Genomic DNA, 19,970 nt, shown 5'->3' with positions numbered 1-19,970 from the left:
AATACCCTGGCATATTTAATTCCCAGTCGTTGTCACCCTGCAGCCATGTTTCTGTAATGGCCACAAGATCATACCCATACGTCATTATTTGTGCCGTTAACTCGTCCATTTTGTTACGAATGCTACGTGCATTCAGATAAAGAACTTTCAAATATGTTTTGTGACACTTAGTTCCTGCTTTTTCCTTTTTTAACACTTTACCTTTTACTCCATACCTTCTGTCCCTTCCTGATACGCTTTCCTCTGTCTCCCTGCTCAGGTTCCCAACCCCCTGCCACAGCTTTGATGCTGGGTTAATCGCCTTACGCCTTCTAGTTTTCATTTTATCTGATTATCACTCATCATTAGTCTGTGGCCTCTCAGTACATGCACACTTGGAATTTGTCCAAAATTGGAAAATAAAGGCTGCTACAATCTTTTTTTAATATATTAAACATTTGTTTTTTGCAAGAAAAAAAAACCTGAATCCAGCAGTACAGATCTATCTCTCTGTGGACTGTGGACTGTTGTCAAACCAATGTCAAACTCATTAACTCACTTTTTGAAACTCCCAAGAGTAATTGTGTTGAACAGGGAAAGCAAAGAGTGGCAGCCAGAATCTCAAAGGCCTTCTCCTCTTGTTTACACCCTGTTGCTTTCACCTGCTGTAATCTGGAAACCCTTGTCCAAATGGCCTGAATCTCACTGCACAATATTAATGGGCCTACCCTTCAGTTTCCCTTAGGTTCACAGGTCATCCATCTACCATCTTCCACCTCCCATCTGCAAGAGCAGCCTTGTTACTAAAAGATCAATAAACCCACCAAGCACACCATCATCACTCCATGATGTTCCTGCATACAGAATGAAGCCACGTCTGTCTCACCTGGCACATTCACTGGCTCAGATTTAATTAGAAAATGGCTGACGATTTCTAGGTTTGGAGGAAGATCATTTCTTGTTGCCATGCCTGCTACAGGAACGCTGACAAAATACAGGCAAAGCAATTTACTGAAAACAGGAATCTGTTCTCCTTGCCAAAGGTTAGAAGGAACATGACATTTTTTAAGAACAGGAAAAGGCCATTAGACTCAACAAGCCCGTCCCTTTTTAAAAAAAATAGGTTTTCTGATCTACATAGGAAACAAGCTCCTGTACTATAGGCGTATTATGCCTCGGACATTTATGAACAGCACAGGGCTAGTTCCACAGTCAGAGAGAAAGTCAGGCGTGATGGGCACATGATCGCCTGGCTAACACTCCAAGAGCGCAGCTCCATGCTGGGAGCACATGATCATGGAATCAGCCCTCATATTTCAGGGCGGTCCAGTGGATTGGAAATTATCCTTTTATCTGATACCTCGTTTCATAGAATCATAGAATCATAGAAATTTACGGCACAGAAGGAGGCCATTTGGCCCATTGTCTCTGTGCCGGCTGAAAAAGGGATAGACACGTTAAATGAGTGAGCAAGAAGGTGGCAGGTGGAGTATAATGTGGGGAAATGTGGGGTTATTCACTTTGGTAGGAAGAATAGAAAAACAGAATATTTTTAAATGGTGAGAAACGATCAAAATGTTGGTGTTCAGAGAGACTTGGGTGTCCTTGTACAAGAAACACAAAAAGTTAGTATGCAGGTACAGCAAATGGAATGTTATAAGAACATAGGAACATAGCAACAGGAGTAGGCCATTCAGCCCATCGTGCCTGCTCCACCATTTGATAAGATTATGGCTGGTCTGTGATCTAACTCCAAATACCTGCCTTTGGCCCATATCCCTTAATACCTTTGATTGCCAAAAAGCTATCTATCTCAGATTTAAATTTAGCAATTGAGCTAGTATCAATTGCCGTTTGCGGAAGAGAGTTCCAAATTTCTACAACCCTTTGGGTGAGATCCGGAATGAATATTTCACATCGGTATTTACGGTTGAGAAAGGCATGGATGTTAGGGAACTTGGGGAAATAAATAGTGATATCTTGAGGAGTGTACATATTACAGAGAGGGAGGTGCTGGAAGTCTTAACGCGCATCAAGGTAGATAAATCTCCGGGACCTGATGAAATGTATCCCAGGACGTTATGGGAGGTTAGGGAGGAAATTGCGGGTCCCCTAGCAGAGATATTTGAATCATCCACCGCTACAGGTGAGGTGCCTGAAGATTGGAGGGTAGCAAATGTTGTGCCTTTGTTTAAGAAGGGCGGCAGGGAAAAGCCTGGGAACTACAGACCAGTGAGCCTGACATCTGTAGTGGGTAAGTTGTTAGAGGGTATTCTGAGGGACAGAATCTACAGGCATTTGGAGAGGCAGGGACTAATTAGGAACAGTCAGCATGGTTTTGTGAGAGGAAAATCATGTCTCACGAATTTGATTGAGTTTTTTGAAGGGGTAACCAAGAAGATAGATGAGGGCTGTGCAGTAGACGTGGTCTACATGGACTTCAGCAAAGCATTTGACAAGGTACCGCATGGTAGGTTGTTACATAAGGTTAAATCTCATGGGATCCAAGGTGAGGTAGCCAATTGGATACAAAATTGGCTTGACGACAGAAGACAGAGGGTGGTTGTCGAGGGTTGTTTTTCAAACTGGATGCCTGTGTCCAGCGGTGTGCCTCAGGGATCGGTGCTGGGTCCGCTGTTATTTGTTATTTATATTAATGATTTGGATGAGAATTTAGGAGGCATGGTTAGTAAGTTTGCAGATGACACCAAGATTGGTGGCATTGTGGACAGTGAAGAAGGTTATCTAGGATTGCAACGGGATCTTGATAAATTGGGCCAGTGGGCCGATGAATGGCAGATGGAGTTTAATTTAGATAAATGTGAGGTGATGCATTTTGGTAGATCGAATCAGGCCAGGACCTACTCCGTTAATGGTAGGGCGTTGGGGAGAGTTATAGAACAAAGAGATCTAGGAGTACAGATTCATAGCTCCTTGAAAGTGGAGTCACAGGTGGATAGGGTGGTGAAGAAGGCATTCAGCATGCTTGGTTTCATTGGTCAGAACATTGAATGCAGGAGTTGGGATGTCTTGTTGAAGTTGTACAGGGCATTGGTGAGGCCACACTTGGAGTACTGTGTACAGTTCTGGTCACCCTATTATAGAAAGGATATTATTAAACTAGAAAGAGTGCAGAAAAGATTTACTAGGATGCTACCGGGACTTGATGGTTTGACTTACAGGGAGAGGTTAGACAGACTGGGACTTTATTCCCTGGAGAGTAGGAGGTTAAGGGGTGATCTTATAGAAGTCTATAAAATAATGAGGGGCATAGATAAGGTCGATAGTCAAAATCTTTTCCCAAAGGTAGGGGAGTCTATAACGAGGGGGCACAGATTTAAGGTGAGAGGGGAGAGATACAAAAGGATCCAGAGGGGCAATTTTTTCACTCAAAGGGTGGTGAGTGTCTGGAACGAGCTGCCAGAGGCAGTAGTAGAGGCGGGTACAATTTTGTCTTTTAAAAAGCATTTGGACAGTTACATGGGGAAGATGGGTATCGAGGGATATGGGCCAAGTGCAGGCAATTGGGACTAGCTTAGTGGTATAAACTGGGCGACATGGACATGTTGGGCCGAAGGGCCTGTTTCCATGTTGTAACTTCTATGATTCTATGATTCTATGATTTGTGTGTAGAAATGTTTTCTAATCTCGTTCCTGAAAGGTCTGGCTCTAATTTTTAGACTCTGCCCCCTACTCCTAGAATCCCCAACCAGTGGAAATAGTTTCTCTCTATCCACCCTATCTGTTCCCCTTAATATCTTATAAACTTCGATCAGATCACCCCGTAACCTTCTAAACTCCAGAGAAGACAACCCCATTTTGTGTAATCTCTCCTCGTAACTTAACCCGTGAAGTCCGGGTATCATTCTAGTAAACCTACACTGCACTTCCTCCAAGGCCAATATGTCCTTCTGAAGGTGCGGTGCCCAGAACTGCTCTCAGTACTCCAGGTGCAGTCTAACCAGTGTTTGTAAAGCTGCAGCATAACTTCTGCCCCCTTGTAATCTAGTCCTCTAGATATAAAGGCCAGCATTCCATTAGCCTTATTGATTATTTTCTGCACCTGTTCATGACACTTCAATGATCCCCTAAGTCCCTTTGGACATCCACTGTTTTTAACTTTTTACCATTTAGAAAGTACCCTGTTCTATCCTTTCTTGATCCAAAGTGGATGACCTCACATTTGTCTGCATTGAATTCCATTTGCCACAGTTTTGCCCATTCACCTAATCTATCAATATCGCTTTGTAATTTTATGTTTTCATTTACACTGCTTACAATGCCACCAATCTTTGTGTCATCGGCAAACTTAGATATGAGACTTTCTATGCCTTCATCTAAGTCGTTAATAAATATTGTGAATAATTGAGGCCCCAAGACAGATCCCTGCGGGACTCCACTAGTCACACCCTGCCAATGTGAGTACCTACCCATTATCCCTACTCTCTGTTGCCTTTCGCTCAGCCAACTTTCTAACCAAATCCGTACTTTTCCCTCGATTCCAGGGTTTCTATCTTAGCGAACAGTCTCTTATGTGGGACCTTATCAAATGCCTTCTGGAAGTCCATATAAATAACATCCAGTGACATTCCCCTGTCCACTACTTTAGTCACCTCTTCAAAAAATTCAATCAGGTTTGTCAGGCACGACCTACCTTTCACAAATCCATGCTGGCTCTCTCTGATTTACTGAAAATTCTCGAGGTGTTCAGTCGCCCTATCCTTAATTACAGACACCAGCATTTTCCCCACAACAGATGTTAGGCTAACTGGTCTATAATTCTCTGGTTTCCCTCTCTCGCCAAATGTTGGCCCTTATTGCAAGGGGGTTGGAGTACAAAAGTAAGAAAGTCTTACTACAATTGCACAGGACTTTGGTAAGACATCACCTGGAATATTGTGTACAGTTTTGGGTCTCTTTACCTAAGGAAGGATGCACTTGCCTTAAAGGTAGTGCAGCGAATGTTCACTAGATTAATTCCTGGGATGAGAGGGTGGTCCTATGAGGCGAGGTTGAGTAAAATGGGCCGATACTCTCTGGAGTTTAGAAGAATGAGAGGTGATCTAATTGAAAAAACAAGATTATGAGGGGGCTTGACAGGGTAGATGCTGACAGGTTCTTTCCCATGGCTGGAGAGTCCAGAACTAGGGGGCATAGTTGCAGGATAAGGGGTCGGCCATTTAAGACTGAGATGAGGAGGAATTTCTTCACTCAGAGGGTTGTGAATCTTTGAAATCCTCTACCCCAGAGGGCTGTGGATGCTGAGTCATTGAATATATTCAAGGCTGAGATAGACAGATCTCTGGACTCGAGGGGAATCAAGGGATATGGAGATCAGGCAGGAAAGTGGAGTTGAGGTCGAAGATCAGTCATGATCTGATTGAATGGCAGAGCAGGCTCAAGGGGCCAGATTCTAATCCTTCTACCAATTACTTTAAATCTATGCTCTGCCAAGGCAAACAGGTCCTTGCTATCCATTCTATCTTTTCTTTTTATTTGTTCATGGGATGTGGGTGTCGCTGGCAAGGCCAGCATTTATTGCCTATCCCTAATTGCCCTCGAGAAGGTGGTGGTGAGCCGCCTTCTTGAACCACTGCAGTCCGTGTGGTGAAGCTTCTCCCACAGTGCTGTTAGGTATGGAGTTCCAAGATTTTGACCCAGCGACAATGAAGGAACAGCGATATATTTCCAAGTCGGGATGGTGTGTGACTTGGAGGGGAACATGCAGGTGGCGTTGTTCCCATGTGCCTGCTGCCCTTGTCCTTCTAGGTGGTAGAGGTTGTGGGTTTGGGAGGTGCTGTCAAAGAAGCCTTGGCAAGTTGCTGCAGCCACTGTGCGCTGGTGGTGGAGGGAGTGAATGTTTAGGGTGGTGGATGAGGTGCCAATCAAGCGGACTGCTTTGTCCTGGATGGCATTGAGATTCTTGAGTGTTGTTGGAGATGCACTCATCCAGTGGAGAGTATTCCATCACACTCCTGACTTGTGCCATGCAGATGGTGGAAAAGCTTTGGGGAGTCAGGAGGTGAGTCATTCGCCACAGAATACCCAGCCTCTGACCAGCTCTTGTAGCCACAGTATTTATATGGCTGGTCCAGTGAAGTTTCTGGTCAATGGTGACCCCCAGGATGTTGATGGTGGGGGATTCGGCGATGGTAATGCCGTTTAATGTCAAGGGGAGGTGGTTAGACTTTCTCTTGTTGCAGACGGTCATTGCCTGGCACACATATTACTTGCCACTTATCAGCCCAAGCCTGGATGTTGTCCAGGTCTTGCTGCATGCGGGCTCAGACTGCTTCATTATCTGAGGGGTTGCGAATGGAACTGGTAGAGTGTTGGGGTAGAGTGTTGGCGTAGAGTGTTGGGGTAGAGTGTTGGCGTAGAGTGTTGGGGTAGAGTGTTGGGGTAGAGTGTTGGGGTAGAGTGTTGGGGTAGAGTGTTGGGGTAGAGTGTTGGGGTAGAGTGTTGGGGTAGAGTGCTGGGGTAGAGTGTTGGCGTAGAGTGTTGGCGTAGAGTGCTGGGGTAGAGTGTTGGCGTAGAGTGTTGGGGGAGAGTGTTGGGGGAGAGTGTTGGGGGAGAGTGTTGGGGAGAGTGTTGGGGGAGAGTGTTGGGGGAGAGTGTTGGGGTAGAGTGTTGGCGTAGAGTGTCGGCGTAGAGTGTCGGCGTAGAGTGCTGGGGTAGAGTGTCGGCGTAGAGTGCTGGGGTAGAGTGTTGGGGTAGAGTGCTGGCGTAGAGTGTTGCGGTAGAGTGTCGCGGTAGAGTGTTGGGGGAGAGTGTTGGGGGAGAGTGCTGGGGTAGAGTGTTGGCATGGAGTGCAGGCGTAGAGTGCTGGGGTAGAGTGCTGGGGTAGAGTGCTGGGGTAGAGTGCTGGGGTACAGTGTTGGGGTAGAGTGTTGGGGGAGAGTGCTGGGGTAGAGTGCTGGCGTAGAGTGTTGCGGTAGAGTGTCGCGGTAGAGTGTCGCAGTAGAGTGTCGCAGTAGAGTGTTGGGGGAGAGTGTTGGGGGAGAGTGTTGGGGGAGAGTGTTGGCGTAGAGTGTTGGCGTAGAGTGTTGGCGTGGAGTGTTGGCGTGGAGTGTCGGCGTGGAGTGCTGGGGTAGAGTGTTGGGGTAGAGTGTTGGGGTAGAGTGTTGGGGTAGAGTGCTGGGGTAGAGTGCTGGAATAGAGTGCTGGGGTAGAGTGCTGGAATAGAGTGCTGGGGTAGAGTGCTGGAATAGAGTGTTGGAATAGAGTGCTGGGGTAGAGTGTTGGGGTAGAGTGCTGGAATAGAGTGCTGGGGTAGAGTGTTGGGGCAGAGTGTTGGGGTAGAGTGTTGGAATAGAGTGCTGGGGTAGAGTGTTGGGGCAGAGTGTTGGGGTAGAGTGCTGGAATAGAGTGTTGGGGTAGAGTGTTGGGGGAGAGTGTTGGCGTAGAGTGTTGGCGTAGAGTGTTGGCGTAGAGTGTTGGCGTAGAGTGTTGGCGTAGAGTGTTGGCGTAGAGTGTTGGCGTAGAGTGCTGGCATAGAGTGCTGGGGTAGAGTGTTGGGGTAGAGTGCTGGGGTAGAGTGTTGGGGTAGAGTGCTGGGGTAGAGTGTTGGGGTAGAGTGTTTGGGTAGAGTGTTGGGGTAGAGTGTTGGGGTAGAGTGTTGGGGTAGAGTGTTGGGGTAGAGTGCTGGGGTAGAGTGTTGGCGTCGAGTGCTGGGGTAGAGTGCTGGGGTAGAGTGTTGGCGTAGAGTGTTGGCGTAGAGTGTTGGGGTAGAGTGCTGGGGTAGAGTGTTGGGGTAGAGTGTTGGGGTAGAGTGTTGGGGTAGAGTGTTGGGGTAGAGTGTTGGGGTAGAGTGTTGGGGTAGAGTGCTGGGGTAGAGTGTTGGCGTCGAGTGCTGGGGTAGAGTGCTGGGGTAGAGTGTTGGCGTAGAGTGTTGGCGTAGAGTGTTGGCGTCGAGTGCTGGGGTAGAGTGCTGGGGTAGAGTGTTGGCGTAGAGTGTTGGCGTAGAGTGTTGGCGTAGAGTGTTGGCGTAGAGTGTTGGCGTAGAGTGTTGGCGTAGAGTGTTGGGGTAGAGTGCTGGGGTAGAGTGTTGGGGTAGAGTGTTCGGGTAGAGTGTTGGGGTCGAGTGTTGGGGTAGAGTGTTGGGGTAGAGTGTTGGGGTAGAGTGCTGGGGTAGAGTGCTGGGGTAGAGTGTTGGGGTAGAGTGTTGGGGTAGAGTGTTGGGGTAGAGTGTTGGGGTAGAGTGTTGGCGTAGAGTGTTGGCGTAGAGTGTTGGGGTAGAGTGTTGGCGTAGAGTGTTGGCGTAGAGTGTTGGCGTAGAGTGTTGGCGTAGAGTGTTGGCGTAGAGTTTTGGCGTAGAGTGTTGGCTTAGAGTGCTGGGGTAGAGTGTTGGGGTAGAGTGTTGGGGTAGAGTGCTGGGGTAGCGTGTTGGGGTAGAGTGCTGGGGTAGAGTGTTGGCGTCGAGTGCTGGGGTAGAGAGCTGGGGTAGAGTGCTGGGGTAGAGTGCTGGGGTAGAGTGCTGGGGTAGAGTGTTGGTGTAGAGTGTTGGCGTAGAGTGTTGGCGTAGAGTGTTGGGGTAGAGTGCTGGGGTAGAGTGTTGGGGTAGAGTGTTGGGGTAGAGTGCTGGGGTAGAGTGTTGGCGTCGAGTGCTGGGGTAGAGTGTTGGCGTAGAGTGTTGGCGTAGAGTGTTGGCGTAGAGTGTTGGCGTAGAGTGTTGACGTAGAGTGTTGGGGTAGAGTGCTGGGGTAGAGTGTTGGGGTAGAGTGTTGGGGTATAGTGTTGGCGTAGAGTGTTGGCGTAGAGTGTTGGCGTAGAGTGTTGGCGTAGAGTGTTGGCGTAGAGAGTTGGGGTAGAGTGTTGGGGTAGAGTGTTGGCGTAGAGTGTTGGGGTAGAGTGTTGGGGTAGATTGCTGGGGTAGAGTGTTGGGGTAGAGTGTTGGGGTAGAGTGCTGGGGTAGAGTGTTGGCGTAGAGTGTTGGCGTAGAGTGTTGGCGTAGAGTGTTGGCGTAGAGTGTTGGGGTAGAGTGCTGGGGTAGAGTGTTGGGGTAGAGTGTTGGGGTAGAGTGTTGGGGTAGAGTGTTGGGGTAGAGTGTTGGGGTAGAGTGTTGGGGTAGAGTGCTGGGGTAGAGTGATGGGGTAGAGTGTTAGGGTAGAGTGTTGGCGTAGAGTGTTGGCATAGAGTGTTGGCGTAGAGTGTTGGGGTAGAGTGCTGGGGTAGAGTGTTGGGGTAGAGTGTTGGGGTAGAGTGTTGGGGTAGAGTGCTGGGGTAGAGTGTTGGGGTAGAGTGCTGGGGTAGAGTGTTGGGGTAGAGTGCTTGGATAGAGTGTTGGCGTCGAGTGCTGGGGTAGAGTGCTGGGGTAGAGTGTTGGCGTAGAGTGTTGGGGTAGAGTGCTGGGGTAGAGTGCTGGGGTAGAGTGTTGGGGTAGAGTGTTGGCGTAGAGTGTTGGCGTAGAGTGTTGGGGTCGAGTGTTGGGGTAGAGTGTTGGCGTCGAGTGTTGGGGTAGAGTGTTGGGGTAGAGTGTTGGGGTAGAGTGCTGGGGTAGAGTGTTGGGGTAGAGTGCTGGGGTAGAGTGCTGGGGTAGAGTGTTGGCGTCGAGTGCTGGGGTAGAGTGCTGGGGTAGAGTGTTGGCGTAGAGTGTTGGGGTAGAGTGCTGGGGTAGAGTGTTGGCGTAGAGTGTTGGCGTAGAGTGTTGGCGTAAAGTGTTGGCGTAGAGTGTTGGCGTAGAGTGTTGGCGTAGAGTGTTGGCGTAGAGTGTTGGCTTAGAGTGTTGGCTTAGAGTGCTGGTGTAGAGTGTTGGGGTAGAGTGCTGGGGTAGAGTGTTGGGGTAGAGTGCTGGGGTAGCGTGTTGGCGTAGAGTGTTCGGGTAGAGTGCTGGGGTAGAGTGTTGGCGTCGAGTGCTGGGGGAGAGTGCTGGGGTAGAGTGCTGGGGTAGAGTGCTGGGGTAGAGTGCTGGAGTAGAGTGTTGGCGTAGAGTGTTGGCGTAGAGTGTTGGGGTAGAGTGCTGGGGTAGAGTGTTGGCGTCGAGTGCTGGGGTAGAGTGTTGGCGTAGAGTGTTGGCGTAGAGTGTTGGGGTAGAGTGCTGGGGTAGAGTGTTGGGGTAGAGTGTTGGGGTAGAGTGTTGGCGTAGAGTGTTGGCGTAGAGTGTTGGCGTAGAGTGTTGGCGTAGAGAGTTGGGGTAGAGTGTTGGGGTAGAGTGTTGGCGTAGAGTGTTGGGGTAGAGTGCTGGGGTAGAGTGCTGGGGTAGAGTGTTGGGGTAGAGTGTTGGCGTAGAGTGTTGGCGTAGAGTGTTGGCGTAGAGTGTTGGGGTAGAGTGTTGGGGTAGAGTGTTGGGGTGGAGTGTTGGGGTAGAGTGCTGGGGTAGAGTGCTGGGGTAGAGTGCTGGGGTAGAGTGCTGGGGTAGAGTGTTGGCGTCGAGTGCTGGGGTAGAGTGCTGGGGTAGAGTGTTGGCGTCGAGTGCTGGGGTAGAGTGCTGGGGTAGAGTGCTGGGGTAGAGTGTTGGCGTAGAGTGTTGGCGTAGAGTGTTGGGGTAGAGTGCTGGGGCAGAGTGCTGGGGCAGAGTGTTGGGGTAGAGTGTTGGGATAGAGTGCTGGGGTAGAGTGTTGGGGTAGAGTGTTGGGGTAGAGTGTTGGGGTAGAGTGTTGGCGTAGAGTGTTGGCGTAGAGTGTTGGCGTAGAGTGTTGGCGTAGAGTGTTGGCGTAGAGTGTTGGGGTAGAGTGTTGGGGTAGAGTGTTGGCGTAGAGTGTTGGCGTAGAGTGTTGGCGTAGAGTGTTGGGGTAGAGTGTTGGGGTAGAGTGCTGGGGTAGAGTGCTGGGGTAGAGTGTTGGGGTAGAGTGTTGGGATAGAGTGCTGGGGTAGAGTGTTGGCGTCGAGTGCTGGGGTAGAGTGCTGGGGTAGAGTGTTGGCGTAGAGTGTTGGCGTAGAGTGTTGGCGTAGAGTGTTGGCGTAGAGTGTTGGCGTAGAGTGTTGGGGTAGAGTGTTGGGGTAGAGTGTTGGGGTAGAGTGCTGGGGTAGAGTGTTGGGGTAGAGTGTTGGCGTAGAGTGCTGGGGGAGAGTGCTGGGGTAGAGTGTTGGCGTCGAGTGCTGGGGTAGAGTGTTGGCGTAGAGTGTTGGGGTAGAGTGCTGGGGTAGAGTGTTGGGGTAGAGTGTTGGCGTAGGGTGTTGGCGTAGAATGTTGGGGTCGAGTGTTGGCGTCGAGTGTTGGCGTCGAGTGTTGGGGTAGAGTGTTGGGGTAGAGTGTTGGGGTAGAGTGTTGGGGTAGAGTGCTGGGGTAGAGTGTTGGGGTAGAGTGCTGGGGTAGAGTGCTGGGGTAGAGTGTTGGCGTCGAGTGCTGGGGTAGAGTGCTGGGGTAGAGTGTTGGCGTAGAGTGTTGGGGTAGAGTGCTGGGGTAGAGTGTTGGCGTAGAGTGTTGGCGTAGAGTGTTGGCGTAGAGTGCTGGGGCAGAGTGTTGGGGTAGAGTGTTGGGATAGAGTGCTGGGGTAGAGTGTTGGGGTAGAGTGTTGGGGTAGAGTGTTGGGGTAGAGTGTTGGCGTAGAGTGTTGGCGTAGAGTGTTGGCGTAGAGTGTTGGCGTAGAGTGTTGGGGTAGAGTGTTGGGGTAGAGTGTTGGGGTAGAGTGTTGGCGTAGAGTGTTGGCGTAGAGTGTTGGGGTAGAGCGTTGGGGTAGAGCGTTGGCGTAGAGTGTTGGCGTCGAGTGTTGGCGTAGAGTGTTGGCGTAGAGTGTTGGCGTAGAGTGTTGGCGTAGAGTGTTGGGGTAGAGTGTTGGGGTAGAGTGTTGGCGTAGAGTGTTGGCGTAGAGTGTTGGGGTAGAGCGTTGGGGTAGAGCGTTGGCGTAGAGTGTTGGCGTCGAGTGTTGGCGTAGAGTGTTGGCGTAGAGTGTTGGCGTAGAGTGTTGGCGTAGAGTGTTGGGGTCGAGTGTTGGGGTCGAGTGTTGGGGTAGAGTGTTGGGGTAGAGTGTTGGGGTAGAGTGTTGGTGTAGAGTGTTGGGGTAGAGAGTTGGCGTAGAGTGTTGGCGTAGAGTGTTGGGGTAGAGTGTTGGGGTAGAGTGTTGGGGTAGAGTGTTGGGGTAGAGTGTTGGGGTAGAGTGTTGGCGTAGAGTGTTGGGGTAGAGTGTTGGGGTAGAGTGTTGGGGTAGAGTGTTGGGGTAGAGTGTTGGCGTAGAGTGTTGGGGTAGAGTGTTGGGGTAGAGTGCTGGGGTAGAGTGCTGGGGTAGAGTGTTGGGGTAGAGTGTTGGGGTAGAGTGCTGGGGTAGAGTGTTGGGGTAGAGTGCTGGGGTAGAGTGCTGGGGTAGAGTGTTGGCGTAGAGTGTTGGGGTTGAGTATTGGGGGAGAGTGTTGGGGTAGAGTGTTGGGGTAGAGTGTTGGCATAGAGTGTTGGGGTAGAGTGTTGGGGTAGAGTGTTGGGGTAGAGTGTTAGCGTAGAGTGTTGCCGTAGAGTGTTGGCGTAGAGTGCTGGGGTGGAGTGCTGGGGTAGAGTGCTGGGGTAGAGTGCTGGAGTAGAGTGCTGGGGTAGAGTGTTGGGGTAGAGTGTTGGCGTAGAGTGTTGGCGTAGAGTGTTGGGGTAGAGTGTTGGGGTAGAGTGTTGGGGTAGAGTGCTGGGGTAGAGTGTTGGCGTAGAGTGTTGGGGTAGAGTGTTGGCGTAGAGTGTTGGCGGAGAGTGTTGGCGGAGAGTGCTTGGGTAGAGAGCTGGGGTAGAGTGCTGGGGTAGAGTGTTGGGGTAGAGTGTTGGGGTAGAGTGTTGGGGTAGAGTGCTGGGGTAGAGTGTTGGGGTCGAGTGTTGGCGTAGAGTGTTGGCGTAGAGTGTTGGGGTAGAGTGCTGGGGTAGAGTGCTGGAGTAGAGTGTTGGGGTAGAGTGTTGGCGTAGAGTGTTGGGGTAGAGTGTTGGGGTAGAGTGTTGGGGTGGAGTGTTGGAGTAGAGTGCTGGGGTAGAGTGTTGGGGTAGAGTGTTGGCGTAGAGTGTTGGGGTAGAGTGCTGGGGTGGAGTGCTGGGGTAGAGTGCTGGGGTAGAGTGCTGGGGTAGAGTGTTGGGGTAGAGTGTTGGCGTAGAGTGTTGGGGGAGAGTGCTGGGGTAGAGTGCTGGGGTAGAGTGCTGGGGTAGAGTGCTGGGGTAGAGTGCTGGGGTAGAGTGTTGGGGTAGAGTGTTGGCGTAGAGTGTTGGCGTAGAGTGTTGGGGTAGAGAGCTGGGGTAGAGTGCTGGGGTAGAGTGCTGGGGTAGAGTGCTGGCGTTGAGTGTTGGGGTAGAGTGCTAGGGTAGAATGTTGGGGTAGAGTGTTGGGGTAGAGTGCTGGGGTAGAGTGCTGGGGTCGAGTGCTGGGGGAGAGTGCTTTTGGTAGAGTGCTGGGGTAGAGTGCTGGGGTAGAGTGCTGGGGTAGAGTGTTGGGGTAGAGTGTTGGGGTAGAGTGTTGGGGTAGAGTGCTGGGGTAGAGTGCTGGGGTAGAGTGCTGGGGTAGAGTGTTGGGGTAGAGTGTTGGGGTAGAGTGCTGGGGTAGAGTGTTGGGGTAGAGTGCTGGGGTAGCGTGTTGGCGTAGAGTGTTCGGGTAGAGTGCTGGGGTAGAGTGTTGGCGTCGAGTGCTGGGGTAGAGTGCTGGGGTAGAGTGCTGGGGTAGAGTGCTGGGGTAGAGTGCTGGAGTAGAGTGTTGGCGTAGAGTGTTGGCGTAGAGTGTTGGGGTAGAGTGCTGGGGTAGAGTGTTGGCGTCGAGTGCTGGGGTAGAGTGTTGGCGTAGAGTGTTGGCGTAGAGTGTTGGGGTAGAGTGCTGGGGTAGAGTGTTGGGGTAGAGTGTTGGGGTAGAGTGTTGGCGTAGAGTGTTGGCGTAGAGAGTTGGGGTAGAGTGTTGGGGTAGAGTGTTGGCGTAGAGTGTTGGGGTAGAGTGTTGGGGTAGAGTGCTGGGGTAGAGTGCTGGGGTAGAGTGTTGGGGTAGAGTGTTGGGGTAGAGTGTTGGCGTAGAGTGTTGGGGTAGAGTGTTGGGGTAGAGTGTTGGGGTAGAGTGCTGGGGTAGAGTGCTGGGGTAGAGTGCTGGGGTAGAGTGCTGGGGTAGAGTGCTGGGGTAGAGTGTTGGCGTCGAGTGCTGGGGTAGAGTGCTGGGGTAGAGTGTTGGCGTCGAGTGCTGGGGTAGAGTGCTGGGGTAGAGTGCTGGGGTAGAGTGTTGGCGTAGAGTGTTGGGGTAGAGTGCTGGGGCAGAGTGCTGGGGCAGAGTGTTGGGGTAGAGTGTTGGGATAGAGTGCTGGGGTAGAGTGTTGGGGTAGAGTGTTGGGGTAGAGTGTTGGGGTAGAGTGTTGGCGTAGAGTGTTGGCGTAGAGTGTTGGCGTAGAGTGTTGGCGTAGAGTGTTGGGGTAGAGTGTTGGGGTAGAGTGTTGGCGTAGAGTGTTGGCGTAGAGTGTTGGGGTAGAGTGTTGGGGTAGAGTGTTGGGGTAGAGTGTTGGGGTAGAGTGTTGGGGTAGAGTGTTGGGGTAGAGTGCTGGGGTAGAGTGTTGGCGTAGAGTGCTGGGGTAGAGTGCTGGGGTAGAGTGCTGGGGTAGAGTGCTGGGGTAGAGTGTTGGGGTAGAGTGTTGGGGTGGAGTGTTGGGGTAGAGTGCTGGGGTAGAGTGCTGGGGTAGAGTGTTGGGGTAGAGTGTTGGGATAGAGTGCTGGGGTAGAGTGTTGGCGTCGAGTGCTGGGGTAGAGTGCTGGGGTAGAGTGTTGGCGTAGAGTGTTGGCGTAGAGTGTTGGCGTAGAGTGTTGGGGTAGAGTGTTGGGGTAGAGTGTTGGGGTAGAGTGCTGGGGTAGAGTGTTGGGGTAGAGTGTTGGCGTAGAGTGCTGGGGGAGAGTGCTGGGGGAGAGTGCTGGGGTAGAGTGTTGGCGTCGAGTGCTGGGGTAGAGTGCTGGGGTAGAGTGTTGGCGTAGAGTGTTGGGGTAGAGTGCTGGGGTAGAGTGTTGGCGTAGGGTGTTGGCGTAGTGTGTTGGCGTAGAGTGTTGGGGTCGAGTGTTGGCGTCGAGTGTTGGCGTCGAGTGTTGGGGTAGAGTGTTGGGGTAGAGTGTTGGGGTAGAGTGCTGGGGTAGAGTGTTGGGGTAGAGTGCTGGGGTAGAGTGCTGGGGTAGAGTGTTGGCGTCGAGTGCTGGGGTAGAGTGCTGGGGTAGAGTGTTGGCGTAGAGTGTTGGGGTAGAGTGCTGGGGTAGAGTGTTGGCGTAGAGTGTTGGCGTAGAGTGTTGGCGTAGAGTGCTGGGGCAGAGTGTTGGGGTAGAGTGTTGGGATAGAGTGCTGGGGTAGAGTGTTGGGGTAGAGTGTTGGGGTAGAGTGTTGGGGTAGAGTGTTGGCGTAGAGTGTTGGCGTAGAGTGTTGGCGTAGAGTGTTGGCGTAGAGTGTTGGCGTAGAGTGTTGGCGTAGAGTGTTGGGGTAGAGTGTTGGGGTAGAGTGTTGGCGTAGAGTGTTGGCGTAGAGTGTTGGGGTAGAGTGTTGGGGTAGAGCGTTGGGGTAGAGCGTTGGCGTAGAGCGTTGGCGTCGAGTGTTGGCGTAGAGTGTTGGCGTAGAGTGTTGGCGTAGAGTGTTGGCGTAGAGTGTTGGGGTCGAGTGTTGGGGTCGAGTGTTGGGGTAGAGTGTTGGGGTAGAGTGTTGGGGTAGAGTGTTGGTGTAGAGTGTTGGGGTAGAGAGTTGGCGTAGAGTGTTGGCGTAGAGTGTTGGGGTAGAGTGTTGGGGTAGAGTGTTGGGGTAGAGTGTTGGGGTAGAGTGTTGGGGTAGAGTGTTGGCGTAGAGTGTTCGGGTAGAGTGTTGGCGTAGAGTGTTGGGGTAGAGTGTTGGGGTAGAGTGTTGGCGTAGAGTGTTGGGGTAGAGTGTTGGGGTAGAGTGCTGGGGTAGAGTGCTGGGGTAGAGTGTTGGGGTAGAGTGTTGGGGTAGAGTGCTGGGGTAGAGTGTTGGGGTAGAGTGTTGGGGTAGAGTGTTGGGGTAGAGTGTTGGGGTAGAGTGTTGGGGTAGAGTGTTGGCGTAGAGTGTTGGGGTAGAGTGTTGGCGTAGAGTGTTGGGGTAGAGTGTTGGGGTAGAGTGTTGGCGTAGAGTGTTGGCGTAGAGTGTTGGCGTAGAGAGTTGGGGTAGAGTGTTGGGGTAGAGTGTTGGCGTAGAGTGTTGGGGTAGAGTGTTGGGGTAGAGTGCTGGGGTAGAGTGCTGGGGTAGAGTGTTGGGGTAGAGTGTTGGGGTAGAGTGTTGGCGTAGAGTGTTGGCGTAGAGTGTTGGCGTAGAGTGTTGGGGTAGAGTGTTGGGGTAGAGTGTTGGGGTAGAGTGTTGGGGTAGAGTGCTGGGGTAGAGTGCTGGGGTAGAGTGTTGGGGTAGAGTGCTGGGGTAGAGGGTTGGCGTCGAGTGCTGGGGTAGAGTGCTGGGGTAGAGTGTTGGCGTCGAGTGCTGGGGTAGAGTGCTGGGGTAGAGTGCTGGGGTAGAGTGTTGGCGTAGAGTGTTGGCGTAGAGTGTTGGGGTAGAGTGCTGGGGTAGAGTGCTGGGGCAGAGTGCTGGGGCAGAGTGTGGGGGTAGAGTGTTGGGATAGAGTGCTGGGGTAGAGTGTTGGGGTAGAGTGTTGGGGTAGAGTGTTGGGGTAGAGTGTTGGCGTAGAGTGTTGGCGTAGAGTGTTGGCGTAGAGTGTTGGGGTAGAGTGTTGGGGTAGAGTGTTGGCGTAGAGTGTTGGCGTAGAGTGTTGGCGTAGAGTGTTGGGGTAGAGTGTTGAGGTAGAGTGTTGGGGTAGAGTGTTGGGGTAGAGTGCTGGGGTAGAGTGTTGGCGTAGAGTGCTGGGGTAGAGTGCTGGGGTAGAGTGCTGGGGTAGAGTGCTGGGGTAGAGTGTTGGGGTAGAGTGTTGGGGTAGAGTGTTGGGGTAGAGTGCTGGGGTAGAGTGTTGGGGTAGAGTGTTGGGATAGAGTGCTGGGGTAGAGTGTTGGCGTCGAGTGCTGGGGTAGAGTGCTGGGGTAGAGTGTTGGCGTAGAGTGTTGGCGTAGAGTGTTGGCGTAGAGTGTTGGGGTAGAGTGTTGGGGTAGAGTGTTGGGGTTGAGTGCTGGGGTAGAGTGTTGGGGTAGAGTGTTGGCGTAGAGTGCTGGGGGAGAGTGCTGGGGTAGAGTGTTGGCGTCGAGTGCTGGGGTAGAGTGCTGGGGTAGAGTGTTGGCGTAGAGTGTTGGGGTAGAGTGCTGGGGTAGAGTGTTGGCGTAGGGTGTTGGCGTAGTGTGTTGGCGTAGAGTGTTGGGGTCGAGTGTTGGCGTCGAGTGTTGGCGTCGAGTGTTGGGGTAGAGTGTTGGGGTAGAGTGTTGGGGTAGAGTGTTGGGGTAGAGTGCTGGGGTAGAGTGTTGGGGTAGAGTGCTGGGGTAGAGTGCTGGGGTAGAGTGTTGGCGTCGAGTGCTGGGGTAGAGTGCTGGGGTAGAGTGTTGGCGTAGAGTGTTGGGGTAGAGTGCTGGGGTAGAGTGTTGGCGTAGAGTGTTGGCGTAGAGTGTTGGCGTAGAGTGCTGGGGCAGAGTGTTGGGGTAGAGTGTTGGGGTAGAGTGTTGGGGTAGAGTGTTGGCGTAGAGTGTTGGGGTAGAGTGTTGGGGTAGAGTGCTGGGGTAGAGTGCTGGGGTAGAGTGTTGGGGTAGAGTGTTGGGGTAGAGTGTTGGCGTAGAGTGTTGGCGTAGAGTGTTGGGGTAGAGTGTTGGGGTAGAGTGTTGGGGTAGAGTGTTGGGGTAGAGTGCTGGGGTAGAGTGCTGGGGTAGAGTGTTGGGGTAGAGTGCTGGGGTAGAGTGCTGGGGTAGAGTGTTGGCGTCGAGTGCTGGGGTAGAGTGCTGGGGTAGAGTGTTGGCGTCGAGTGCTGGGGTAGAGTGCTGGGGTAGAGTGCTGGGGTAGAGTGTTGGCGTAGAGTGTTGGCGTAGAGTGTTGGGGTAGAGTGCTGGGGCAGAGTGCTGGGGCAGAGTGTTGGGGTAGAGTGTTGGGATAGAGTGCTGGGGTAGAGTGTTGGGGTAGAGTGTTGGGGTAGAGTGTTGGGGTAGAGTGTTGGCGTAGAGTGTTGGCATAGAGTGTTGGCGTAGAGTGTTGGCGTAGAGTGTTGGCGTAGAGTGTTGGGGTAGAGTGTTGGGGTAGAGTGTTGGCGTAGAGTGTTGGCGTAGAGTGTTGGGGTAGAGTGTTGGGGTAGAGTGTTGGGGTAGAGTGCTGGGGTAGAGTGTTGGCGTAGAGTGCTGGGGTAGAGTGCTGGGGTAGAGTGCTGGGGTAGAGTGCTGGGGTAGAGTGTTGGGGTAGAGTGTTGGGGTAGAGTGTTGGGGTAGAGTGCTGGGGTAGAGTGCTGGGGTAGAGTGTTGGGGTAGAGTGTTGGGATAGAGTGCTGGGGTAGAGTGTTGGCGTCGAGTGCTGGGGTAGAGTGCTGGGGTAGAGTGTTGGCGTAGAGTGTTGGCGTAGAGTGTTGGCGTAGAGTGTTGGGGTAGAGTGTTGGGGTAGAGTGTTGGGGTAGAGTGCTGGGGTAGAGTGTTGGGGTAGAGTGTTGGCGTAGAGTGCTGGGGGAGAGTGCTGGGGTAGAGTGTTGGCGTCGAGTGCTGGGGTAGAGTGCTGGGGTAGAGTGTTGGCGTAGAGTGTTGGGGTAGAGTGCTGGGGTAGAGTGTTGGCGTAGGGTGTTGGCGTAGTGTGTTGGCGTAGAGTGTTGGGGTCGAGTGTTGGCGTCGAGTGTTGGCGTCGAGTGTTGGGGTAGAGTGTTGGGGTAGAGTGTTGGGGTAGAGTGCTGGGGTAGAGTGTTGGGGTAGAGTGCTGGGGTAGAGTGCTGGGGTAGAGTGTTGGCGTCGAGTGCTGGGGTAGAGTGCTGGGGTAGAGTGTTGGCGTAGAGTGTTGGGGTAGAGTGCTGGGGTAGAGTGTTGGCGTAGAGTGTTGGCGTAGAGTGTTGGCGTAGAGTGCTGGGGCAGAGTGTTGGGGTAGAGTGTTGGGATAGAGTGCTGGGGTAGAGTGTTGGGGTAGAGTGTTGGGGTAGAGTGTTGGGGTAGAGTGTTGGGGTAGAGTGTTGGGGTAGAGTGTTGGCGTAGAGTGTTGGCGTAGAGTGTTGGCGTAGAGTGTTGGCGTAGAGTGTTGGCGTAGAGTGTTGGGGTAGAGTGTTGGGGTAGAGTGTTGGCGTAGAGTGTTGGCGTAGAGTGTTGGGGTAGAGCGTTGGGGTAGAGCGTTGGGGTAGAGCGTTGGCGTAGAGCGTTGGCGTCGAGTGTTGGCGTAGAGTGTTGGCGTAGAGTGTTGGCGTAGAGTGTTGGCGTAGAGTGTTGGCGTAGAGTGTTGGGGTCGAGTGTTGGGGTAGAGTGTTGGGGTAGAGTGTTGGGGTAGAGTGTTGGTGTAGAGTGTTGGGGTAGAGAGTTGGCGTAGAGTGTTGGCGTAGAGTGTTGGGGTAGAGTGTTGGGGTAGAGTGTTGGGGTAGAGTGTTGGGGTAGAGTGTTGGGGTAGAGTGTTGGCGTAGAGTGTTGGGGTAGAGTGTTGGCGTAGAGTGTTGGGGTAGAGTGTTGGGGTCGAGTGTTGGCGTAGAGTGTTGGGGTAGAGTGCTGGGGTAGAGTGCTGGGGTAGAGTGTTGGGGTAGAGTGTTGGGGTAGAGTGCTGGGGTAGAGTGTTGGGGTAGAGTGTTGGGGTAGAGTGTTGGGGTAGAGTGTTGGGGTAGAGTGTTGGGGTAGAGTGTTGGCGTAGAGTGTTGGGGTAGAGTGTTGGCGTAGAGTGTTGGGGTAGAGTGTTGGGGTAGAGTGTTGGCGTAGAGTGTTGGCGTAGAGTGTTGGCGTAGAGAGTTGGGGTAGAGTGTTGGGGTAGAGTGTTGGCGTAGAGTGTTGGGGTAGAGTGTTGGGGTAGAGTGCTGGGGTAGAGTGCTGGGGTAGAGTGTTGGGGTAGAGTGTTGGGGTAGAGTGTTGGCGTAGAGTGTTGGCGTAGAGTGTTGGCGTAGAGTGTTGGGGTAGAGTGTTGGGGTAGAGTGTTGGGGTAGAGTGCTGGGGTAGAGTGCTGGGGTAGAGTGTTGGGGTAGAGTGCTGGGGTAGAGTGCTGGGGTAGAGTGTTGGCGTCGAGTGCTGGGGTAGAGTGCTGGGGTAGAGTGTTGGGGTCGAGTGTTGGGGTCGAGTGTTGGGGTCG

The sequence above is a fragment of the Heptranchias perlo genome, chromosome 1, assembly GCF_035084215.1.
Source record: "Heptranchias perlo isolate sHepPer1 chromosome 1, sHepPer1.hap1, whole genome shotgun sequence".
Taxonomy (NCBI): domain Eukaryota; kingdom Metazoa; phylum Chordata; class Chondrichthyes; order Hexanchiformes; family Hexanchidae; genus Heptranchias; species Heptranchias perlo.
Note: the sequence above shows the minus strand (reverse complement) of the source record.